The sequence below is a fragment of the Salvelinus sp. IW2-2015 genome, linkage group LG20, assembly GCF_002910315.2.
Source record: "Salvelinus sp. IW2-2015 linkage group LG20, ASM291031v2, whole genome shotgun sequence".
Lineage (NCBI taxonomy): Eukaryota > Metazoa > Chordata > Actinopteri > Salmoniformes > Salmonidae > Salvelinus > Salvelinus sp. IW2-2015.
The window spans coordinates 5,424,703-5,451,640 of NC_036860.1; the positions used below are offsets into that span (position 1 = coordinate 5,424,703).

The 26,938-nt window shown below is 40.0% G+C and overlaps 2 protein-coding genes and 1 non-coding gene across 4 annotated transcripts in view; 1 reads left to right on the plus strand and 2 right to left on the minus strand.

Annotated features, from left to right (window-relative positions):
- The window catches only part of galr2b (galanin receptor 2b), a 216,191-nt gene that overhangs the window by 133,019 nt on the left and 56,234 nt on the right, over window positions 1–26,938 (minus strand). The window lies entirely within an intron of this gene.
- Window positions 16,449–16,520, minus strand: trnat-cgu (transfer RNA threonine (anticodon CGU)). Its single transcript has one exon. It is a non-coding gene; the product is annotated as a tRNA-Thr (tRNA).
- Window positions 21,868–26,938, plus strand: part of LOC111980587 (axin-1-like) — a 42,066-nt gene continuing 36,995 nt past the window's right edge. The window contains exon 1 of one of the 2 annotated variants that reach the window (XM_024011399.2): window positions 21,868–21,966. The gene's annotated coding sequence lies outside the window, so the exon portion shown is untranslated. Of the gene's footprint in view, window positions 21,967–22,713; window positions 22,887–26,938 lie in introns of those variants that run through there. The other variant, XM_070449153.1, reaches the window with a different exon arrangement.

Below are 26,938 nucleotides of genomic sequence, written 5' to 3' on the forward strand. Positions count from 1 at the left end.
TCATTGAAAAACAGTGTGTTTTAATCAATTATTTGGGACATTAATATATTTAGTATATTTTATTTAAAAACAATAACTTTTTTAATGTTTCACTATTTTTATATTTAAGGATGGGTCCTCCCCTTCCTCCTTTGAGCAGACTCCACTGATGTAGACATGATGAGGAGCAGCTGTGTCATTAATACTACCATCACCCAACAAAAACCTACCACTGAGGTCCACTCAGCCTGCTGAGTCACCATGTTGCCCATCATTCACATGCAAACTTACAGGCCTGTAATCAACGATGACTGAGTGTGTGTATCTGATAATGATGTAGAGGATCCGCTCCCTCTCTTCATGACTCGGAGAGGGAAGTAGCTCTCTTGTAGATCCCTATCACATGATTATGAAAATCATTCAGTGAACTGTATTTCTAATCACCAGCGGGTCAAAACGAATGAATCTCTCTCGAGCGGAGCAGCCCTTTGTGGGAAATGTGGTGTTACATCACAACACCTATTGTCACATGACCAAAGACAGGCTGAACTGGAAAACATTTCTCATGTGCTTCAATGTTTTGAATATTACTGTAGCTGTTTGGCAGGCTCTGCTGTTTCTCATAAAAGTGAACACAACAAGGTTTCACTGTCTTGAAAAGCTGTCTACATCTGACATTTTTCAAACGAAAGCTTACCTTGACTTGGAAGAGTTCCAGCGTTGGATAGCCAGCTAGCTAACATAGCATCCCTCTCTGTCAATGTACCCAGAGGAAGACGGAAACTCGATATCCTCAGGCTACACCATGGTGCTGCCCTACAGAGTGCTGTTGAGGGTACTGTAGACCTTCATTGKAAAACAGTGTGTTTTAATCAATTATTTGGGGACATGAATATATTTAGTATAGTTTTATTTAAAAACAATAACTTTTTTAATGTTTCACTATTTTTATATTTAAGGATGGTCCTCCCCTTCCTCCTTTGAGCAGACTCCACTGATGTAGACATGATGAGGAGCAGCTGTGATCATTAATACTACCATCACCCAACAAAAACCTACCACTGAGGTCCACTCAGCCTGCTGAGTCACCATGTTGCCCATCATTCACATGGCAACTTACAGGCCTGTAATCAACCGATGACTGGAGTGTGTGTAATCTGATAATGAAGTTAGAGGGATCCGTCTCCTCTCTTTCATGACTCGGAGAGGAAGTAGCTCTCTTGTAGATCCCTATACAATGATTATGAAAATCATTCAGTGAACTGTATTTCTAATCACCAGCGGGTCAAACCGAATGAGGGATATGAAGGACTTTTATCTTCACTTCTTTTGTGAGAAAAGACAAAAGGGAATGTGTGATGATTCACAAGGAAATGTCCTGACTTGCAGCAGAAGGTGAAAAAGCTTTGCAGCAACTGAGGGTTTTGCTATGTGCAGTGAAACATGTATTAACCTGTCTTGTGGGATATGACTTTAGCTAAATAGGAGAGAAATGTAAYTTCTTTGGATTAATTGAGGTTGGGTTAGAAGAGTATTTCTCATTAAAATARAGAGGGTTGGAGCCATGCAATTCAGCTCAGTATAACCTGTATGTGGATACAGGGGCGTCGTGCACCCATTATTTTAGAGGGTTCACAAAGTACGTGATGATGGAGGGGTAGGGCATTGGGACTGCTAAGCTAAAAGCAGATGCTTATAGCTAAACTCAGCAAAAACCAAAACGTCTCTTTTTCAGACCCTGTCTTTCAAAGATAATTCGTAAAAATCAAATAACTTCCAGAATCTTCATTGTTAAAGGGTTTAAACACTGTTTCCCATGCTTGTTCAATGAAACCATAAACAATTAATGAACATGCACCTGTGGAACGGTCGTTAAGACACTTAACAGCTTAACAGACGGTAGGCAATTAAGGTCACAGTTATGAAAACTTAAAACACTAAAGAGGCCTTTCTACTCACTCTGAAAAAACACAAAGAAGATGCCCAGGGTCCCTGCTCATCTGTGTGTAACGGTGCCTTAGGGCATTCTGCAAGGAGACTATGAGGACTGCAGTTGTGGCCAGAGCAATAAAATGCAATGTTCCGTACCGTTGAGACGCCTAAGACAGCGCTACAGGGAGACAGGACGAACAAGGCTGATCATTCTCGCAGTGGCAGACCACGTTGTAACAACACCTGCACAGGATCGGTACATCCGAACATCACACCTGCGGACAGGTACAGGATGGGCAAACACAACTGCCCGAGTTACACCAGGAACGCACAATCACTCCAACAGTGCTCAGACTGTCCCGCAATAGTCTGAGATTCACGTTTATCGTCGAAGGAATGAGCGTTACACCGAGGCCTGTACTCTGGAGCGGGATCAGTTTGGAGGTGGAGGGTCAGTCATGGTCTGGGTTTGTGTCACAGCATCATCGGACTCAGCTTGTTGTCATCAGCCCAGATCTCAATCCCATTGAGCACGTCTGGGACCTGTTGGATTGGAGGTGAGGGCTAGGGCTACTCCCCCAAAAAACTTACGGGAACTTGCAGGTGCCTTGGTGGAAGGGTGTGGGTAGCATCTCACAGCAAGAACTGGCAAATCTGTGCAGTCCATGAGGAGGAGATGCACTGCAGTACTTAATGCAGCTGGTGGCCACACCAGATGCTGACTGTTACTTTTGATTTTGACCCCCCCCCTTTGTTCAGGGACACATTATTCCATTTATGTTAGTCACATGTCTGTGGAACTTGTTCAGTTTATGTCTCAGTTGTTGAATCTTGTTATGTTCATACAAATATTTACACATGTTAAGTTTGCTGAAAATAAATGCAGTTGACAGTGAGAGGACGTTTCTTTTTTTGCTGAGTTTAGTATTACAGAGAAACAACAAAACATTTTTGTCTTATGTATTCATCAAGAAGGAATCAATAGGCTACATAGCTTGTTCAAAATKATTTACAAACAWACCTCCTGCAAGTCCTGCTCATCACCAGTAGCTAAAATCGAATCAAATGCTGTGTGTCAATCAACACTCTCTRTCCTCCTTCACTGGCGATACTGTCTGCACACACTAGAGTATCTAACGTCCTGCCTAGCATATGTTTGCTCATGATGCACCTTGGAAGGAATCACTTACTAGGGAGGATGTAGGGGTACTCTTTGCCTGGTCCAATCAGTGTGCCCGCTCTGCAAAATAGGTATTTTTAGAAATAATTCATGCATAATAATAAAATGTTTAGTTATTATTTTAACAAAAGCAGGAAAAATACGAGGTCCCCTTGTGGCACTTATGGCCATGACACCTCTAAGTGGATATAGCATCCTTTTTTATCATGTGTTCACCATGAGTGTAACGGTTGTCGTCTGGAGGAGAAGAAGAGGACCAAGGTGCAGCGTGGTAATTGTTCATCTTGTTTTAATAAAGGTGAACACTCAAAATACAAAAAAAAACTAAAGTGACAACCGAAACAGTTCTATCTGGTGCAGACACACAAAGACTGAAAACAACCACCCACAAAACCCAACACAAAACAGGCTACCTAAATATGGTTCCCAATCAAAGACAACACAAAACACCTGCCTCTGATTGAGAACCATATCAGGCCAAACACAGAAATAGGAAAACATAGAAATACAAACATAGACTGCCCATCCCAACTCACGCCCTGACCATACTAAATAAAGACAAAAACAAAGGAAATAAAGGTCAGAACGTGACAATGAGAATGCATTTTGGCTCTATTTTATTGCACTTTAATTAGAGACACTATAGACGCAAACATAGACGGCCCAAACAGATTCTGCCAAACAAGAGGCCATGCAACAAAGTTGTTTGTCTTAACATTTTCTCTGTTGTTCGGTCCCCGTCCTCTACTCGTCTCATAATAGACATTCATTCATTTGGTTTGGCTGCAAAAGGCCTGCATGTGCTTCTGGTTAGAGGCTGGGCTGCACTGCATTAATCAGCAGAGYAGGCGTGGTTCAGCTCAGCCCGACCTATCTCCCCATCCCTCTTCCTTGACCCCATGACTCATGAAAATTAGGAGTATGGTTCTGTGTGGACTAGCAATGATCTTCTCTCAGTCWGGCAATACTAAAACAAAGAATGCAGACTACTAGGTCACCACGCAATTATCCCATAACAGGAATAGAGGGAGCGAGAGAAAAAAACACTTGGCCATGGATCATGAAATGTCCCACTGGGCACAGACGTCAATTCAAATCAAATCAAATTGTATTGCTCACATACACATATTCAGCAGATGTTATTGCGGGTGTAGTGAAATGAATGTGTTTCTAGAACCAACAGTGCAGTAATATCTAACAATTCACAACAATACACACAAATCTAAATTAAAAGAATGGAGTTAAGAAATGTATAAATATTASYWTGAGCAATGTCAGAGTGGCYTAGACTAAAATACAGTAGAATAGAATACAGTATATACATATGAAATGAGTAAAGCAGTATGTAAACATTATTAAAGTGACTAGTATTCCATTGTTAAAGTGACCACCCCACTTCACCCCACTTCACGCTTCTACCATCCAGATGGCGAGGTCAGTAGAGGTGCGTCAAAACTGGGACCGAGAGACTGAAAAACAGCTTCTATCTCAAGGCTATCAGACTACTAAACAGCAATCACTAACTCAGAGAGGCTGCTGCCTACATTGAGACCCAATCACTGGCCACTTTAATAAATGTCTCACTAGTCATTTTAAACATGGCACCTTTAAATAATGCCTCTTTAAAAATGTTTACATATCTTACATTACTCATATCATATGTATATACTGTATTTTATAACATCTATTGCACCTTGCCTATGCCGCTCATCCATATATTTGTATGTAGATATTCTCATTCTCCCCTTTAGATTTGTGTGTATTAGGTAGTTGTTGGGGAATTGTTAGATTACTTGTTAGATATTACTGCACTGTCAGAACTAGAAGCACAAGCATTTCGCTACACTCGCATTAACATCTGCTAACCATGTGTATGTGACCAATAAAATTTGATTTGATTTGATATGTTTGGCCTTCCTGTGACATTGGGTGCTGAAGGTGTCCTGGAGGGCAGGCAGTGTACCCCCGGTGATGCGTTAGGCAGACCACACCACCCTCTGGAGAGCCCTGCAGTTGCGGGCAGTGCAGCGGTGATACAGCCCAACAGGATGCTCTCAATTGTGCATCTGTAAAAGTTTGTGAGGGTCTTAGGAGCCAAGCCAGATTTCTTCAGCCTCCTGAGGTTGAAGAGACGCTGTTGCGCCTTCTTCACCACACTGTCTGTGTGGGTGGACCATTTCAGATCGTCGGGGATGTGTACACAGAGGAATTTGAAGCTTTCAATTGAACGTCTATGCCACGTTGATTCAAAGTAATTTCATTGAAATGACGTGGAAACAACGTTGATTCAACCAGTGTGTGCCCAGTGGAGTAGGTCTTGCACGATATTCTATGTAAGTTGTGCCAGTCAGCATTTTAAATCCTATTTGATCTTTTCAACTGGGAGGAGAGAACGCATTCCATTTGGTTTTATATTCAACCTWCAGTAACATTTCCCTTAGAACAAATGGCCTCGCAAAGGTAAGAAACATGATCATTTGCAATGATGGATTGAACAAAGGGAGTCTTTCATACTATTTGTCACCATTTGATGTAAGACAAAGGTAAAATAAGCACCATTGTGCAGAGTTAGGGCTAGATGACGAAGCATAGATCCTGGTGAAAATGGAGCATGTCTGTCATGTGAATAGTCAGAACCCTGTCAGTACAGCATCCTTGAAACACTGTCAAGGGGTTTGTTGACATTCTGCCAGAGGGCCGAAGCATAGAGACATATTACCTGCCTCTTTTCCACAGTGTTCAGACTACGGTGGACTCATAATAGCTGGCAGTGCAGCTTGTCATTGACCTACAACAACATGGCTACATCCCAAAGTCATAACCCAACCAGCCAAAATATCTCTGAGTGATTTCTTAACCACTGAATCAACAGGAGGATCTTATTTTGCCTGTGTTTTTACCTGCCTATTTAAAGACAATAACAACACTACCTACATTTATTTTCTGGCAGCTTTGCCTAATGTAGATGTATCTTTAGGTACAGTACATGTCTATTGTGGTTGTTAATTAAGCTGTTACTCCTGGGTCTGCATGCTAGAGAGCACTGGGCCAGAATGCAGTCAGCAGGGCCTGATACTGATTCATTTGGGGGCTTCTCTCCAAGGCCTGGCAGTCATATGAGGAAGCTGAGCTCTACTGCACAGAGCTGGTCTCCAGGGATGCCTGTCAAGGATTCTGGATTTAACAAGAATCATAGATTCAGTTCATGTAAATCCTACTTATTGCTCAGTGAGGAAAATGTGCTATGCTGTGAATTGGAACTTTTAAACCGCCCCCAGTTTTGTTTGGGAATTGTACATGCACTTAGATTTTCAATAGCCGTGTCCAATTGTGTGGTTTGTCTATGCACTTGAGTGTGGTTAAAAACCGTGCTTAGCAGCATGACAGTGAAATAAAGCAGTCCACATCCCCATATGTCTAGTAATTGGTCCACTTTTGATGACCCTCCTGAGTGTTCACAGGATAACGTTCAAGTATGGTTTATAGATGTGATTACTACAATGAATGTTGTCCAAATATGCTCAATGCTAAACACATTTTGCCTTCACAAAGCAGTCTTAGAAAACGAGACATGTGAGATGAGTCATAGGATCCGCACCCCCTAAAGGCATATTCAGTGGTGTAAAGTACTTAAGTAAAGTAGTTTTTTTGGGTATCTGTACTTCACTTTACTATTTATATTTTTTGACAACTTTTACACAGACTTCACTGCATTCCTGAAGAAAATGATGTACTTCTTACTCCATACATTTTCCCTGACACCCAGAAGTACTCGTTACATTTTGAATGCTTAGCAGGACAGAAAATGGTCCAATTCGCAGACTTATCAAGAGAACATCCCTGGTCATCCCCTCTGATCTGGCGGACTCACTAAACACAAATGCTTTGTTTGTAAATGATGTCTAAGTATTGGAGTGTGACCCTGGCTATCCGTAAATWAAAAAAACAAGAAACTTGTGCTGTCTGGTTTGCTTCATATAAGTAATTTTCTATTATTRGTACRTTTACTMTTGATGCTTAAGTGTATTTGAAAACCAAATACTTGTAGACTTTTACTCAAGTATAATTTTACTGGGTGACTTTCACTTTTACTTGAGTCATTTTATATTAAGGTGTCACGGCCGTCGAAAGAACTGGACCAAGGTGCAGCGTGGTGAGCGTACATTTTCCTTTTATTTCAATAAAATGACGCCAACAAAAACAATAAACAATACAAAATGACCGTGAAGCTTAAGGGCAATAGTGCCACAAACAAAGACAACTTCCCACACCAAAAGGAGGGAAAAGGGCTACCTAAGTATGGTTCCCAATCAGAGACAACGATAGACAGCTGTCCCTGATTGAGAACCATACCCGGCCAAAACAAAGAAATACAAAAACATAGAAAATAGAACATAGAATGCCCACCCAAATCACACCCTGACCAAACCCATAAAAAGCTCTCTAAGGTCAGGGCGTGACAGTACCCCCCCCCCAAAGGTGCGGACTCCGGCCGCAAAACCTGAACCTATAGGGGAGGTTTTGGGTGGGCATCTATCCGCGGTGGCGGCTCTGGTGCGGGACGTAGACCCCGCTCCACCTCTGGCTCACCCCACTTTGGTGCCCACTGGGCACCCTCGTTGCGGGCATAGAATGCCCACCCAAATCACACCCTGACCAAACCCAAAATAGAGACATAAAAAGCTCTCTAAGGTCAGGGCGTGACATAAGGTATCTTTACTTTTACTCAAGTATGAGAATTGAGTACTTTTTCCAACACGAGGCATATTATAATTTCTCGTGATTCAAATAGGATCTCGGCACGGTAGTTACACAAATGTATATTGTTACAAACCCAATAGCTAGCCTACTGAAGCTACTTGTTAGATATTACTGCATGGTCGGAACTAGAAGCACCAGCATTTCGCTACACTCGCATTAACATCTGCTAACCATTTGTATGTGACCAATAAAATTATCTAGGGGTTCTAGGTGTAGTTACATGGTCTGTAACCTGAATCAATGTGTGCATTTATGTGAGAAATCAGCGTCTGATGACAGTGTTGGAWGCACATGTGCCCAGGAGACAGCTACTTACCGAGTTATGGGCCAGCTCCATCTTGACGTATTGGATGGCCATATATGAATTTTGTTTAAGTGAGAGCGACAACTTGGTAATATTTGGCTGGACAAATTTCTATTGTCATTATTACCTTGTCATACCAAGAGAGCACAGCCTACATTCATTAATCTTACTGTGTTAATCATGTTTGGTGTCTGATTCGAGCATAAGAATCAAGAGAATCATCTAAATTCCTTCCCATTTTGCTTCAAATGCATCATGATGTCCTCTGTTCGCCGTTTCTACTGAAGCTCTAAATATAACTGCTGAGGCAGAAAGGGTAAATGTATCCCCCTCGCTGTGTGAGGGTGGCTTGTCATGTGAGATTTTTCAATATACTTTACCATGCAGAGTTCCCCTGCAAGGTCTCTGTGTGTGTCCCTCTCTGTCTAAGTAGTCCTGCTTCAAAATGGGACTTCAGCAGTGTGTGCAGCTCAGTGTGAATGTCAAAGGAATCTGACATCAGCAACAGTAGAGCACTCAATATGGCCTTATCTACAATAGGATTAGATGTGGGTGGGAGTCTTGGCTGTAAGGATTTCATACCGTGCCTATTGCTTCACACATGTCTTGTTGTTTTGGACAAGGAAATATATATTTTTCTTGACTAACATTGTTCTAAAGCATTCCCAAATGGAACAATTCCAAACTTTTTTATCATCAGAATGTGTAACACTTACATTGCAACAAGTGTTGTTATGACATTGTTCTTACACTGTATTTTGGGTCAGGATTACTGTAATTACAATACTTATTGTATTACTGTACTTACAAGTTAAATCAGCATCTGATGTATGCTGAAGGACTGAAACTAAATGTGTCATCCCATCTTGTGGTCCTGTTCAAGTATTATGTGCATTGACAAGAAAAGGCACATTTCATCTTGCTATGCCACCTGGTATTTTGTTTAAAAGCTGTGTGTGTGTGTTTGTGTGTACGTGTGTGTGTGTGTGTGTGTGTTCATGTGTGTGCGTGCTCTTGGCCTGCTAACTCTCACACCCTCAGCTTGTTGTATCTGGCAGGCTGTCAGTGTGGAGACCTGCGAGCAGATATTATTAAACAGTAAACTGGGTCTGTGTGCCCTTCTCACTCTACTCTGCCTTGTCTGAAGACCACTAAATAACACTAGGAGGACTCATGTGCATGAGCGTAGTGAAAGAATGCATGCCACCATCTTCTATTCACTCATACATACAGATCCATTKATCCTATGATGAATAGAGGGAAGGTTCTTGAAGACAGACACATACACTGAGTGTACAAAACATTAAGAACACCCTCTGAATGGCACACATACACAACCATGTCTCAATTGTCTCAAGGCTTAAAAATCTGTCTTTAACCTGTCTCCTCCCCTTCATCTACACCGATTGAAGTGGATTTAACAAGTGATATCAACAAGGGATCATAGCTTTCACTTGGATTCACRTGGTCAGTCTATGTCATGGAAAGAGCCGGTGTTCTTAATGTTTTGTATACTCAGTGAAGTAGAGTACTATACGTTGATGTAGAAGAAGCCTCTATAGAGGAAGGTTGTACAATTAGAAACACAACAGTCTAAGAACTGCAAGGACCAGGAAATATTGGTCACATCTGGAATCTTAACGGTGGTTGTGACAATCCAAACCATTTTGTAGGTCATTGTGAATGTACTTTGCTAATTCAACAAAAAATGATGTTCTCCAGTGCATTCCTCTCCTCTGACGTCAGTTTGTCATAGCAAGAGGCTTTTGGGGATTKATTTTTGCAAAGTTTACTAGTTTATCACAGAATCTAATCAACATGGTTTTGGTTTATGCACAGCAATGCGTCAGAAAACATTCTACGTCGTTAGGATTTGAGGGATCATTTAATAGAGATTACTCCAAAGTATTACATCCATTGGAAAAAAGTCAAACAAGCTTATGCTATTATCTCATTATATTGAACATCAAATGTCTCAGATGAATATCTTGCAGTCCCTTTGAAAGATATCTCAACTATGACAGTTATTCACCTCATCATCTACTTCCTGAGGCACCAGGCACCACATGATGCAGAAATTATACCAACAATTAGAGTTTCTACTATCATTATTAATCAGTCTATAAATAGTTTATCTGTTGCTTTCTCGTCTTGTCATTCACAGTTTAATATTTTAAATACTCATATTGCAATATTCATATTTCAATATTATTACCATAGGCATTCGCTGTGATGTTTTATTTCAAATCAATAAAGGCACAGATCCTTTCTGCTATGTCATTTAGACTGGAACGTTCCGTTGAAGGTATAGGGTGTCAATAATGACTTCCCCAGCTGTAACTGCCTCCCTCACGATAAGCAAAGACAAACCTGTCTGGAAAGCCAGCAAATGCTCTGTGATTCAACACAGCCTGACCATATTCTTCACACACAGCGCCTTCACAGCAAGGGAAGGTGTTTGCGACTCCACCATCACATCTCACGATGRAAATTATGACAGTTTTGATTCCGTATGTCCATGGCTAGGATATGTTTACAATGATATAGATGTGTTTACGCGCTGATATTTTGAGAGATTATTTAGATGGGCTTAGTTATAGAGGGTTCTCCTCCACTGATATTCTTCTATGAATGCAAATACAACAATGAAATCCCAAATACTTTTGTTTCATGACCCATTCTGTCAAAATCATTCTGATTCCGTCATCAGTTACAAGGTAAAGGTGAAGAGAGCTAAATATCTATTCTGCTCACTCACAGTATATCCCACATAGAAGGAAGTGCTCTCCTGATAGCAGTAGCTACAGGCTTGTGGACATACAGAGAGCATGATGGGTGTGAATGACCACTAATCACCTGTTTTATGTCTTAGCCCGCTTGCTGTGCAGCATATTTCATGAAGATGAGCAGAATTGCAAATGGCCTACTGAAAGTGTTCCTTTTAATCAAAATTCCTTTGGTCTTCATCTGTTCACCCTCATCTAATTTACAAAACATTTTGGTAATCGAACTAAACCATCGGTTTGGTATTTCAATTAGTTGATCATGAATCCACAGCTGCTGTGACTGCACTACACTGTAAAAAAATATTCAGGGGCTTAGTAAATATTATCCCCAAAAATATATGATTTTCACATACAAATTCAGGTTTCGGGTTTTACTTCAATATTTGTAATACCTTACTTCATTTGTATGTGTTCAAAAAGCATTACATTTGAAAATGTCAATTCAATTTAATATACAGTGTATAATTTGCTACATTTTCATAATATTTACTCTCAGCTTAATAATACATTTTTTTTGCAACAACTTGCCATGTGGCCTCGTTTTTAGAGGATTGTGGGTAATTCAAAATTGTTTGACTTTATGATACTTTTACACAACTTTATATGCATGTTTCTGTATCAGTATTAAGCAGCTTGTTGTGCTATGAGTTATAATGGATAATGATGAACTGATATGAAAACCATCGGGCAAATTGACGTTCAACGATGAGACCACCCATTCCCACCATCAACAAGGTTACACAACCCTTAATGCCAGAGGCACATGCAGCATCTTACAATGCCTGCAGTTCCAACTCCACTGACTGCTAGTGGAATGCGCACTGTGTTCAGCAATGGGTTAAAATGGCAAATAATCAAAGACATAAAAAAATATTTGACATGATCACTGAAAGTAACTGATCAAAAAGATGAATTGAATTGATGAATGGAATTGTATATTATACACAGTAATACCTCATGTTGGAAATACTCAAAAAGCTGAGGCAAACAGCTAATTTTTTAAAAGTAGAACTAGCACTTTTTTTTTTACAGTGTATAGTAATTCAGTGATCCCAGTCATCTGGAATTTAACAGGAAAGTGATACACACACAGGGGCTGTGAGAGGACCTTGGTGCAAAACAACTTAATTGTGCACTCAAGGCCATCTGTAAGAAGCACAAATTGTAGGCATGACATTATGTGAACTCCCTACCAAACGGCTTGTTCAAGCCAAGGAGATACARTGGTAATGTTAACACAAACAAATATTGAGCAGTGGCTTGTGTTTGTGTCACATGCTCTGAGCACTGAAAGAGTGTGTTCTGGCCTCTGCCTCAGGACTAGGATGGAACAATCTGGGCTTTGAAAGAAGACACGGCTCCTTTCTTTATAGGGAAATTCTAAGAAGTCAAAACTCCCCTGCGTTAATATTTTGAGGAATTTGAACGCCTCTTTACATGTTGTAATTGACTCAAACCTCTCACAATTGATATAAAGCCAATAACCATACTGAATTATGATTTATGCAATGCAATCATTATTTATTCATCATTAGAAGCGAGATAACAATCTATAAAATTATAATTTGTCTCCTACCTACAGTACATGTAATACTATTTATAAACATTACACTGTGGACCTATTTGCATATATGACCAATAAACWAAATACAGGTATAACCTTTTCTTTATCCTTAGGCATGAAATTAACAATTTGACAGAGATGTACTCTCTRGTTCAAAAGTTTGGGGTCACTTTGAAATTTCCTTGATTTTGAAAGAAAAGCAATTTTTTGGTCCATTAAAATAACATCAAATTGATCAGAAATACAGTGTAGACATTGTTAATGTTGTAAATTACTATTGTAGCTGGAAARGGCAGATTTTTTATGGAATTTCTACATAGGCGTACAGAGGCCCATTATCAGCAACCATCACTCCTGTGTTCCAATGGCAAGTTGTGTTAGCTAACCCAAGTTTATCATTTTAAAAGGCTAATTGATCATTAGAAAACCCTTTTGCAATTATGTTAGCACAGCTGAACACTGTTGCTGGTTAATAAGCAATAAAACAGGCCTTATTTAGACTAGTTGAGTATCTGGAGAATCAGCATTTGTGGTTTGATTAGAGCTCAAAATGGCCAGAACAAAGACCTTTCTTCTGAAACTCGTCAGTCTATTTTTGTTCTGAGAAATGAAGGGCTATTCCATGCGAAAATTGTCAAGAAACTGAAGATCTCATACAACGCTGTGATCTACTTCCTTCACAGAACAGCGCAAACTGGCCCTAACAAGATAGAAAGAGGAGTGGCAGGCCCCGGTGCACAACTGAGCAAGAGGACAAGTACATTAGAGCGTCTAGTTTGAGAAACAGACACCTCACAAGTCCTCAACTGGCAGCTTCATTAAATACTACCCGCAAAACACCAGTCTCAACATCACTGTGAAGAGGTGACTACGGGACGCTGGCCTTCTAGGTAGAGTTCCTCTGTCCGGTGTCTGTTCTTTTGCCCATCTATATTTTATTTTTATTGGCCTGTCTGAGATTGTCTTTTTTCTTTGCAACTCTGCTAGAAGGCCAAGCATCCCGGAGTTGCTTTTCTTCAAATCAAGGAAATTTCTTAAGTGACCCAATTTTTGAACGTGGTCTACATTAGCTCATGTTTCAACTTTATTTGTCCCAGAAGGCAATTGGTTTGCAGCAAGGAGCACATAAGACGTAGAAACATTTTTTAAAAAAACTTTTGAATCACAAAGATACCGATTGCAAAGGTCTAACATACAATGCTAGTGCATTAGCAGGGTGGGGAGCCATCAATATAAATATATCAAATTTATGCATAGTACAAGTAAGCTCAGATAGAAGTTAAGTACTTATCAATACATCAGTAACATCACATCAATCAAAAATATGCCTGACCTCAAACTAAAATCAAAAAAATGATGATAATTATCATCCATATCAAATCATCATCCAACCTTCATCATCATCATCAGTCCCATGTATGGCATCCAAGACAATAAAGCTAGTAGACATTAATCAAGGGCACTGTGAAATGTATAGGGGAAAGAGTTGGGTTAGTTTAATCTGATATATATTTTAGTTTAATCTGATATGTATTTTGGTTTAATCTGATATATATTTTAGTTTAATCTGATATGTATTTTGGTTTAATCTGATATATATTTTGGTTTAATCTGATATGTTTTTTAGTTTAATCTGATATGTATTTTGGTTTAATCTGATATGTGTTTTAGTTTAATCTGATATGTATTTTATACACCCCCATAAGCACAGCGATAGGAGATCAGTGCAAGAGCAATAAGGATTTTTAGGGGCATTATGATGGTGAAACTGAAACACAAGTGCCCCCAAAAGCCCCTCATTCTCCCTGCGYRGTTACATTTGAACTTCACTGGGCACCACCGRCTGCCACTATTTTGACTATTTATTCTGTCCCAACATAATCACAGTATCATACAAACAAACATAAAGTTGGGCTAATTGGTTTTAAGATGAGAGGGTGAGTCACAGAAGCGGGACTTTGCYGGCCAGTTGGATTCTATTCAAACTCATCTCGCCCCCAAGATCCCGTGACTGAGATCACACTAAGGCCACCTGACATTCTCATACACATTACAATTACTTATGGATACAATATTACATCATCCTCAGCTTTGGTCCTCAGTTCATTTTCAAAGAGTGCAATTTGTATGTAGGCTATTGCATAACTGACATTGGGTTATGGTCTAGGTAGGGGTTTTGTCTGGCTATAAAAGAGATAACACACATCCACTCACTGTTATTGAGAATGTYTCTGTGTCAGCCTGCTATAATGAATAGTAAATCTAGCTACATCCTACATGACCTACAATAAGGCTGGTTTCATAAGAACAACGGCTTTACAGTAGCCTGTGTATTTTATACAAATGATGTGATTACTGATTATGCAATCCTCATGATTTGAATCACTGTGCAATCCTTGAACATGTCCTTTCATAAACTACACACTTGATTAGAATCAAGCTGACATTTCTTGTACAATAACTGGATTATAACGTGCACATTAATATCATATTGCTGCAATATACCCCTCTGTATAGAATGTAAAACAACATGTTTTAATATACAGCTCTTGTGTGCGTTTAGTGAATTCAGTGGGCGTTAGTTGAGTCCCAGACAGTGTCTGGTGGTCCCTAGAGAGTTCAGGTARTCTCAGACACAATCTGTCTGCTACTCTGAGAGACCACCCCTTGAAAAAACCAGCACATTTAATACGACAACTAATCATGCATACCTAATATCAAAACAATAGCATTATCTAAACATTCACAGACAAGTTTAGCGTTCATTGTGCTTTTCAAAATGATCAATAACATAGGCCTATAATTATTAGATAATCGGAGTGACAGCAATAAGAATTCCCCTCACACCTGCTGGCCCTCCCAGCCCTGGTAGACAGACGAKATGACAGCCGCTCCGACCTCTCAAGCAAAACATCTTCCGTGTATCATGGATATAACGTCGCTTTAAACTTACCATGATAATATCAGACCAGTCAGCAGGATAGGAAAGAATGACTGTCTGATTTTATGTGTTGTTGTTTCTTTAAGTATCCGTGCTCCTAGTGGTGAGCTCAGCAGTGTCTGGCGGACTTGACTCAATGCATTCAAATAAAATCTCGATACRAGCGCCTCAAACATTGCTTCATGGTCACGCCACGAGGTAAGAGAGGCGGTGAAGGGGGTGATGCAGTCTCAAAAACAGACAACAGCAATATGGCATTTATCCAAATAAATTTGCTTTTGTTGTTAATTATAGGCTGTTGAAATTCAGAAAACCATTCTAGGGGGGGTCGTATCAGAGTCAGTTATGGCGTTGTCCTGCGTTGTTGTCTGCAGCTATTGGGGGGAAAGTTTGGCATATGCTAGGCCCACTGTAAATGGAATTATGAGTTTTATTTTCGTAAAACTATTATACAAATATTGAAACTGGGAATTGCATTCCTCGAAGTCCATGGAGCYTCACACTGTTTTGTGCGTTTATGGTGCCCAGAACAGGCGCGCCAAAAGGTTTTCACAATAATACTAATGATGAAAGGGTTTGAAAATGCAGATGAAATGGGATGTAACAAAAACAAAACATTGCGTTGTTTTATAAAATTCTTACAAAAGTCCCCATGTCTCTTTTAAAATATGAATATATTGCGCAATTTAGCACACTAATTTAGTCAGTTGCTGCCTATATGTCACGTTTCACTCTTAAGTAGCTACAATGTTATGTACTTATTCATTGTAAAGGAAAGATTGTATAGACGCATTAAAYACATTAGTGTTTGCTGCCCCCTATTGATGCTAAAGTAGTCCCACACAATATTTCAAAAGTAATGTATGCAGTCGAAGTGAAAATCAACACAAATATGACTATTGTTGTGGCTAATCACGCTTTCTATTATACATTTTATTTCGAGTACGGAAATGGTACATCGATTTTTGATTTAGCAGAAATGCTATTGATAATCTCCTAAAAGGCACGGACGGGGTTCGAACCCGCGATCTTCGGTTTACGAGACCGACGCCTTACCACTTGGCCACCGCGCCTGCGCTGGTTAGCGCATGAAAGAGTGTTCSATATRTCATATAGACGAAGTAGTATGTGTTACAGCTATCTCGTGGCGGTCCTATGCAGTTAAATTCCCCTGAAATTTTTTTAATTTGGAAATGTTTTTTTTTCATGGCTTATGCCGTGTGCATGTATTTTGGTCTATGTTCTACACTCAAACTATTTAAATTGGAAATAGGTKATGTTTTGTTTAAGACAGAAGTAACACAAATTCAGTTGAAAGGGAGTAGCTAGTAGGGCCCCTACCAATGCATGTCAAATATAATGTATTTTAGCATAGGCCTATTTAAATGAACTGTTACTTTGGAAGTGACATTTGGTGTGAGTAAAAAAAAAAGAATGAGAAAAATAAAATGTTTCGCATGAACCACAGGGGGAGGCTATTACACTGRACTGTCTTTCAAAACTTCACAAGACTAGCTAGTACACACACGCACGCACACACACTAAATTTATGAAATATACAGATCAATTAAAATGATTATTCAAACAGCTTTTTACATTTAAATGACCCTTCAAAAATCTGATATTCAATCAGGTTTTCGTTGTTGCAGACATGGGACACATTTGTCACAACATTTTAAGCATGACCAAGCTAGTAATGTAAAGTGAATGTATTTGCGAATGTAGGTGCAGTGAAATGTGTTGTTTTACAAGGTCAGCCATAGTATTACGGCGCCCTTGAATGTCTTGTTCAAGGCACATTGACAGATGTTTCACCTCGTCGGCTCAGGTATTCAAACCAGCTACCATCCGGGTAACTGGCCCAACGTTAACACGTCTGTAATTTTCGTCCATTCAAACTGTGCTCAAAATTCTTATTGAGGCCTAAACAGGAATGCAGAAACGACAAGACGCCTAAGCAGAAATGCAATATAATCTGTGAAAAAAAATGTTTTGTTAACGGGATCTGTGAAAAAAAATGTTTTGTTAACGGCAGTATGTGTTCTGTGCTGTTGCCGATGTGTTCTTAGAGGCACAGATGGTTTGGTCAGCTGAGTTACACCAGTTGTTTTACTGGGTCCTTTAATRTTCTCTGTCGGTGGGTTCTTCGACAGTGGGAGTGGGCTTCAGTCCTACAGCCTGGAGGGAGGAATAAACAAACACCTTTGGGAGAGAGGAGAGAGAGAGAGAGAGAGAGAGAAAGAAAGAGAGAGAGAACGGAGACAGACTGCTAGTGATGGGGGAGGGGAGAGAGTCATGAGACAGGAAATGTAAGCGTGAGATATATCCTTATTTTCAGAKTGTTAATTGCAGAACACTGGGAACKGAAGGARTAACATTCAAATTGGATTGCCTGRTCTAGGGGGGAAATGTTACATTGTTACTGAGGGTGTATGGTTATAGAAATACAAATCTGTATTTTAGAATACTGCAGATATATTTATGTGTTATTTCTGAGTCTACAGGGAAAATGCACCCCAGAAAAGGAAACGAGTTGAGCTGCTCTARGGTATTGATATGGATAGTCAGTACATTTGTATTGCCTCTACATTTAGTGATACAATATGCATGAGGCTGGTGGAGCTCTCACTACCTTCTTCTTCCCCGAAACCTCAGAGAGAAATGCTTGCCTTAGGGCTTTCATTTGATCAGATATCCTAGGGGTTGTTTCAAAGGCTTTCCAAAATGAACAAGACTCATTACCATTGGGAATGAGGCAGTGTTGAAAACCAACAGATGTTGTGGATGAAACCTTGACCTGCTTATCCCTAATCGTCAGTACCGAGAGACGAACAAAAGCTTGCTCTGTTTTATGTTAAACTATTCTTGAGGTTTGCTGGTGCTAACAATGTATTTATTCAACTAGTGTTACCTTTTATGCTTAGTAAGTATAGCAAGCAACTATACTGAGCCATATRTAAAACAAACATTTTAAAGTTTAAATCAAAAATGTAAATCTAAAAGCACGCAATGAAAAATATGAGTTGTGTTTAGTTTGTCTTTGCTTGCTACATCACGGCACAGGCATGGCAAACATAAATGGAACATCCACCACAGCTAATGAAGTCCCAAATAGTTGTAATTGTTTCGGAAGTAACATGAGCAGAGTGATTTGAGAAAGACAATGGAAATGCAATATGTCTTGATGCAATGTTCAGGACACAAATGGTTTGAATGAGCTCTGCTCCTGCCATAGTGTCTATGACATACAGAATGTGTCAGTCAAGATTAGTTGTGGAGGGTGTCTATTGTTTGTTTCCGTTGCTCATTGTTTTGTTTCTGACTGAATTGTAGGTTGAGATTAAAAGTGACTGCAGCTGCTGGCTGCTACTTTGTCCCCTGTTGATCATCGGTGGAATTTCATTGTGTGCGGTTTATCTCAGGGTTCCATGTTCTGTAGTCTGGGGATGCTGATAGGTGCAGGGCTGCCCAGTTAGTGAAATGAGGTGAAAACAACACCAATAGTAGGAGATTATTTGTTGGTTCACAAGAATTGTGAAATCCATAAATACAGGTTATACAGTGGTGAAGCGATTAAAGTTATGGAATTTGTGGATTACAATAATCATCAACCACAACCCAAAGCATTTCTATGAGGCCTAAATGATGCTCCTTGAGCTCAAAAATACTATTGTGAAAACAATTAAAATTGGTAACAAATCTGTAGCTCACTAACCAAATTCGGTATAAGAATGTCACTTGTATAAAGAGGATGGATCTTATTGTATTCAGTAGTGACTACCCACAGACATCAATACATTTGAGTCATTCTTATCCAGAGTGACTGCATACATTTTTGTACTGGTCCCCTATGGGAATCAAACCCACAACCCAGGCATAACAAGCTCTGTGCCCTACCAACTGAGCCACACAGGACCCTCAGTCAACATCTATTCCACATTGGTTCAACGTCATTTCATTGAAATGACACGGAAACAACGTTGATTCAACCAGTGTGTGCCCAGTGGCTAGAATCATCAAACACAGCAACACACGAGTTGGGTTATTCTTACTTTTCTGCTCTGCCAGGCCCTTATTATAAATGCCAAGCACATACACCTGCCTATAACATCCAGAATATATCACACTCTCCAGTAGCCAGAGCTCAAGGTTCTGTCCAGAGCTCAGTTGGTACAGAAAATGAGGCTCTGGCCTTGGACATCCTGATCCACACAGGAGGACATTCATCCTAGCAGTCCTTACCAGCCATATCCATTGCACTTCTGTTGGTAGGATTTTGTTCAGTGACTTTAACTAGGCTTTACTGCCCATTATGGATGAAGAACAAAGGCCGCAGAACATCTAGTCTTTATAGTAAAGAACAGGTATCTGAGGCATGGAYAATGTAGGGGAACATTTGAAATGAGACTGAAACAATGGTGCCTGCTCTCTTGTTTGAATCTTTATGACAAGAAATTGTATCCTTGAAKCTAAAATAGTATGGAGTTTGTAATGTCATACAGCATTGATTCCGTAAATCTGTATACAGAATTGTAAATCAATTCAGTTGTAAACCCTGAGAGCTATTTCTTAGCCTGAAATTTCATCATTATGAGGCATTTTTATTCATGTGGTGAAACACCAAGAAACTCACTTTCTCCCTCCGAGAATAAGACAACTATTTAATGTGGCTATCTTTTTAATAATGCATTGCTCCTTGTTATAGACACACTGGCCAAACTGCTCTTTGATAAGCAGCGCTTGTTTTTCTGTTCATGAGGGGAAATATGGGAGTGAGTGTGTCCATGAAAACACAGTCGGCTTCAAATGAGAAATCCACCACTATGGAATATTACCTGATACACGCACAGAGTACAATATAAAACACTTGTGTGGCCAGAAGTCTTAGCACTTGTAGTTTATTTTGTCCAAACTGAGGTCTTTGAGTGTTTGTCTCTGTGGTCGTACAATGTAGATGTCTTCATTTGTGTACGTGGCGGGGTAATGTTTGCTTTGTATTTTTGCCGTAGTGGATCTGTTTGACGAGTCTCTCTGATGTAGTGAGGACGTCATAGTCAGAGAATGTGCAGAGAATGCTGGAAGGTGGCAATACGAACAAAATCAAACACGATATAGAGAGGACAATATGTTCKTAACACACCCATGCACACACAGACTATTTTGTAAAATGTGCATCTACTATAATGGTCACTTCCACCAAATGAAAGATTTGTAGACTGAACTTTGGCGCTGGATTTTTTTTCTTCTCTAATCCATCTGTTCAGGTAAAAATACAAAAAAATGTCAGGCGAAACTTTCGATCAAATTTCCTCTCTGTAGGTCTGCGTTCCCCTGGGGGGGCGTCAGAGAGAATCTACAGGATAAGAAAAAAATAAGACAAAATCCTTGTGTCCATGACAACTTACAACTCATCTTCGATGAAGAGCGAGGTAAATCAAATCTTTCTCCCCAAGCCAGGACTTGACTGCTCCAACATCTCACCCCTCCCGAACATGAATCCCGGCTCTCCTTGATACCACTGGTCAGCTGTTTGTCCTATGGTGCTCTCTTCTTTTTAAGAGTTACATGTCTTTGAGTTTTGTAGCTTCTCTTGTTTCTATTACAGATGCTGGCCAATGTGCCCGAAGGAGCGAAAAGAGAACCACTGAAATCAAGCGAAAATCTGAAAGTAAAATTTGTGTTAGTGTGGCGCAATCAAGGCAAATGCAAGTGGCAGGCGACACCATGGATGTTCGTTGGGGTAGTGTGAATGGAAAATCGGTCATTGTGGGAAGGGTTTGCTAAATCTGACCCTGGCTGCTACAAGACAAGCAAGTGTGAAATTCATATGAAAGGTAAGCAGCTGATAACGCTATACAACAAAGGCAATAATCATCTCTCCCCCRTTTRCCCAATGTTCTTTTCACRKCTCTCATCTYCTTATACCTCTTCTCAGTGGCTGTTGTGTGTTTTGTGGCATTTCGCAATCTTCACTATCCATTAAACACATGCTAGCTTTGATCTAAAAAGAACCAAACTTCAGGTTTTATAACAAAGCACAGCTATTTCCACCACTCTCCATGGCTAGAGAGTTTATTTTTTAACCAGACTGGATAAAACCAGACTGGATTGCGGAAGAGGACTCCGTTCAGCTTTGTTTGTTCAAAGCCACTTTCATTTTTGTAATTGTCTCCCCTAAGTCTCATCGCAAACTGTGATCATATCCGCTAATAGTAAGTGGGCTATTTCTAATGTTTACCCAGCAATTAGGASCAAGTCGCTCATGCCTGCGGGATCTGTTGCTATAGTTACAATAGGATTCTGCAGACTATCATCTGGTCCTCGCATCCTCCAATGGGGTTGCAGTGAAGAAGCTGCAACATGAAGTAAAGATGCACATCTTTCAGCAATCCACGAGTAAGAAGCAGAAACAGGTTCATGAGTATAAGAAAGTAATCTAGAGTGGCAAGCAGGCGACTGCGCCCAGTCATGGCGGACCAGAGAAATCAGAACCGACGCCACACTCAGCAGGAGAGCCAGGTGAGAGCATCGACCATTTTGAGTCTTAACTGGTTAGTGCACGAAAAAAGTACTTTACGGAACAAACCAAAAAACTGTGACAGTAAACAAGATTAGCCTTAAAATCGAGTCACCGACCATTAAAGAGGGAAACGAGTCATGTGAGTGGGGTGTCAGAATGGATGAAGAGCATTGTCGGGATGAAAGCAAAAAAAATGTAGTCAAAGGCCTCAGAATTGTTTTGGTTTCYAAAGSCGCGATCATAGAACTCCAGCTGAGCCCTTGTTTACTTACGATATGTTTTTTTMCTCTCGATTTTTGTACATCGGAAGAACAACAAAGTCGGATTGGTTGGATCAAGCGTTTGGGTCTCTAATACCTTTGTTATCCGTAAAATATGTGACTGAGACTGTACGGGTGACAACAAATTGGCCTAGATCAATCAAAGTCCTCTAAATCTCATTACTCGGAACATCTGACAGAAAGATGTATTCAATAGACTCTATTGAGGAGCTTTGAATTTGGCCTTCCACACATCAAAGGCCTCAGTGCTGAGATACATTTTTGTTTGGAATCGCTATTTTTTTGAGAAAAAGTAGAAATGTGGTCAGCGAATGTGCGGCGAGGTAAAGGAGAGCGGCCAATGCTTCTTGTTTTGAGCTGCCCCCCTACCAGSCGGCACATGAGCCTGTCGATATGGCGGTTTGATGTTAGTCAGAAAAGAAGAACCCCCACAACAATCACAGAGGGGGCCGGGACGGAGAGACAAGAACAGAGTAAGAGAGGGGAGAAAGGAAAGAACCATCGACAGATGAACTCAGTCGTGATTAAAGATGGCGGCTCCGCATACCGCAGACTGCGTAGCGCGGGACGTGATCCATAGCAAGACAACCGGAGCAGTCTGCATTTCAGCAGAACAAAAACAAGCATCGCGTAACAAGGTAAATTCAAATGGAGGTGGTAGTTATGCTGTCTGCACAGCGTTGAACCGTTGAGAGCGATGGCTGCTTTTGCATTGTTTATCGCTCCATTTCTTTGTCATTTCGAAACAGTTTCCGTTTTTTCTTTCCCAGATGATCTTGCTACTGTCACGGGCCTCCTTGTTTGCCAAGGCAGAGCACATCAATTGTTTTGACTGCTTGAAGTGCATCCCAAGCCCAAAATACTGGGCATAATGACAAGCTTTCATGCCTAATTTCATGTGCATTTGTCCAACCCAACAGATCTTCTATGATCAGAAGACCTTCGCCATTGGGTGCATGGCCACCGCTGTATGTCACTTCAGGGTTCCATTCCATAACAAACATAAAGCAGCCTGAATATGTAGTTATATTATATGCATGTTTCGAAGAGTAGAAACTCTAAGTAGTAATATAAACTCAAGACGGCAAATCATTTAATCCTATGTGTCTAATCCACTCTTGGTTTTGTTAGTCACGATATATTCAGCAATGACAAAGAACATCAGCAGGACTCCAGAATACATTTTCTGACAGTCTTTCGGGTATTGCTCTTTTAAGACGTTCAAACACTAAAAAGAACAGCCTATCAATACACCAAAGAGACACTCTTTCTTTTAAGTCCCTTCTATTCAAGTAACTTAATTATTCTTGACCAAAGCTTGACCAAAGCTTGACCAAAGCTTGACCAAAGCTTGCACTGTGGTTCACAGTATCCGCAGCTGGGGAAAAAACACTCAGCCGCTGAAAACATTTGTGCGTGTTTTATTTCATTGAGTCTTGTTCCGTACTTTTTTAATGAGAACCTTGAGACAAATACATCTTTTTTTATCGCTTTTGTTCTTATGCAAACTTCATTTTTTTGTGAGTGACTTGAAAACGACTGGTTTTGAAACCTGATACCGCCGTGTGTGTACAAAGAAGTAGAGCATTTATTTTAATGTATAGATGGGCTATTGTCAAGTGAAGAGGCCTCTCCAGAGATAAGCCTATTTCAAGCAAGGCCTACAAGGGAGTGAAAATCCACATTGGCAGCTGGAACAAAAGGCAATKGAAAAGAAGACCTGGGGATGTATTAAGTTGTTAAGATTATTCCATGAAAGGAAGCTTGCATCATTCAATTAGATGATTGCAGATTTTTTTTGTTTGTTGATTGCCATCATCTTTTATCCTGTCACGAAGGAGAGGAAACACAAAACATTCTGATGAAGGTGATTTTTAATTCTTCGTCATTCGTTTTCATTGTCTGTATTTTAACCTCAAAACCACCATCATTTATCTTTGTTTATCCTGATTCAGTCCAATGATAATGCAAACAAATTAATAACATCAAGTAACAAATGTGAAATTAAGGATTTATTCATGTTTATTAAGAAAAAATGACGGTGTATCCATTGTATGTATGCTTCGTCCATCCATCTCTGCATCTTAAAACTGTTCCTAGTGCAGCTAGAATGGTGGCAATTACTATATTTGCAGTAGTATTGAGTCGATGCCTATTTCGAAAGATCTCTCTACAGCCAACAGTGGTTCTCCAGAGCAGTGTGAAAGGAAGTCAAAGGAACATCTGCAGGTCGCATTCTGTTCCCTCTCAATCTCAATCAGCCCGTTATGGCTGTCATTGCCTGTTAATTGAAAGCTTGAGCTGCATKTTATTCAGTCACGGCCACTGAAATAGTTGGAACAGAACTTGAGCATTTTGAACGGGTACATGAATTAGTGACATACAGCTGAGAGATCGGAATGTCTTTTGTCTTCGTTCCTGCTGATTAGGATGTAGGAGTGATTGTCCAGCATGTCCTCAAAGGAAGTAAGAAACTCAGAAATAAAAAGCAATGAATCAAGTAAGTAGGCTTAAGCGTAAAGTACATGTGCACAGTATCCTAAACTGGGTCGTAAATGCCATACACAAAATAGGAGTTTATGTGTCTGGACTTTTGGCAAAGTGGTATATAGCATGTTGGGTTGGCAAGCATCATGTAAGTGCAGATCCCATTCTCAGTACTATCCACATTTCTACAGCAGTGAATAATGTGTGACATACTGAAGTCATTTCGAGAAATAACTCTGCAGTCAGTAAATTATCCCAAAAAGGAGTGAAATTGCAAAAGAAAGGCATGCCCGTTGTTGCTTCATTACATTTCATGAGCTGATATTCTGGGATGTGACCTTTAACATAGTCACTGTCAAACTTGCACATTGGTCGTTTTTCCCCTCACCAATGAGACTTTACTGTCTTTAAGCAAACACAGCTCTCAGATGTYCAAATGAGATAAAATGGGCAGGCCCATGGGAGAGCCCTGAGATTTATTTTGGATTTACAGGAAATGTGTCTGGAAAATGAGAAGCTAAGCAATCTTAAGGAGAGGAAGTGAGGAGGAGGAGACGAAATTGAAATACCACTTGCTATGCAGAAAGCTCATTTCATTCCATCATGGTCTAAGACAGTGCATGAATTCCCTGCGTGGCCCAGGCTCCATTCTTGTGTGATATAACTCACTGGAGGGATCCCTGTAGAAGCATTTTCATCTGCTGTAGGTGAGCAGATGGCTGGGTCACAGACAATGGAGAACATGAAAGACACCTAGAGGCCTGGTTTAGGTTACCTTATCATCTTCGGCAGCTGTGAATTGCAGCACAGGAAATCAAGTGCGCCKTAGCCCATAGGTGGCAAATGTTTAAGCTGCTGTTAATTCAGATATGAACATTTTGACTTCTGGTCGAWGAGACATAAATAAAGATGGAGTATTCCYTTGCGTGTGCCTGTTCGTTCTATTCACTTGTAACACAATGGATCTTAGTTCAGTGAATATTTYACTATGGGCTCAATTCAATCAAGCTCACATTGCAGTAGCATAAACATGCTTTTCCACATTAGGCCCCCCCCCCATACAGGTAAATGTTTACAATTTTCAAAACAAGACMTGTAGTCTTTGGTGGAGAAAAAAACTATACAATTCTATGTCCGGTCTGATTGAATCACAAGTTTTACTTGGATTTTTCCACTAATGCTAAAAGGCCTCATGTTAAATTATAACTCAATTCATAACACGTACTATGTTGACGGTAAAGCAGTAGGATGATTAATTGTCCATGAATATTCTCTTGCAATAAAGCAGTATGGTATTTTGCATGCACAGCACAGCAACTTTGTAAACCTTGTACTTTGCACACAATATGTTGATAGTGTACCAACAGATAATAAGTATTACTTGGACCGGTACAATGAATTGAAGGAARCATCCATGCGTATAATATAAACATTGCATTATTGTACCCAAGGGTTTCTCTCCTGATAATTCAGAGAGGAAGACAAATTAAAGCATAGCTGAAACCAAGATATYTTCCTCTGTATTGCATCACTTTGTATTGTTTCACGTGCACAGAAGAATCATCAACATTTGAGACATAATTGAACAAAGGCATTCAAAAGGAAATCCTTCTTATGTACAGTATATGTCCCTYTTTTAGGAGCCAACTACCACCATGATGTAATGATGTCAGGTTAATGTGTAACGTAGAGGMTATGATAGGGTTGGGATTACCACTCTGATGTCCTGACCTCCTTACTTATGCTATGCTCTAGCTCTGCTACATGCAATGATAGGATATTTGACCATTTAACTGTTTGTTGATCTTAAAGTGATTATATTACAAGCACCAAAAGGCTACATTTTTCCAATTATACTTATGAGAATAATGTGTAATATTGTTATGTGAAGTTATGTGAATACTTATAAAGGAAGTGACATCATTAGTTATAAGTGGAGATAGTTGGATGGCATGGTGTCAATAAGAAAGAGAGAGCAAGTGCTTGGTTAATGAATGTGTTTTATTTGGTTAGATAATAATACACTGCAGTGGATGACATCATTGTACACTATGGGATCTATTTTGACAAACTAACCTCTAACATAAGCGCACTCAAGTTGTGGGTGTGTCAGAAATATTTTGGATATTTTGACAGCGGGAATTATGAGCGCAAGTTGTAGGTGTTATGAGGGCTTGACCACTCACTGGCCAATGAAAAACRG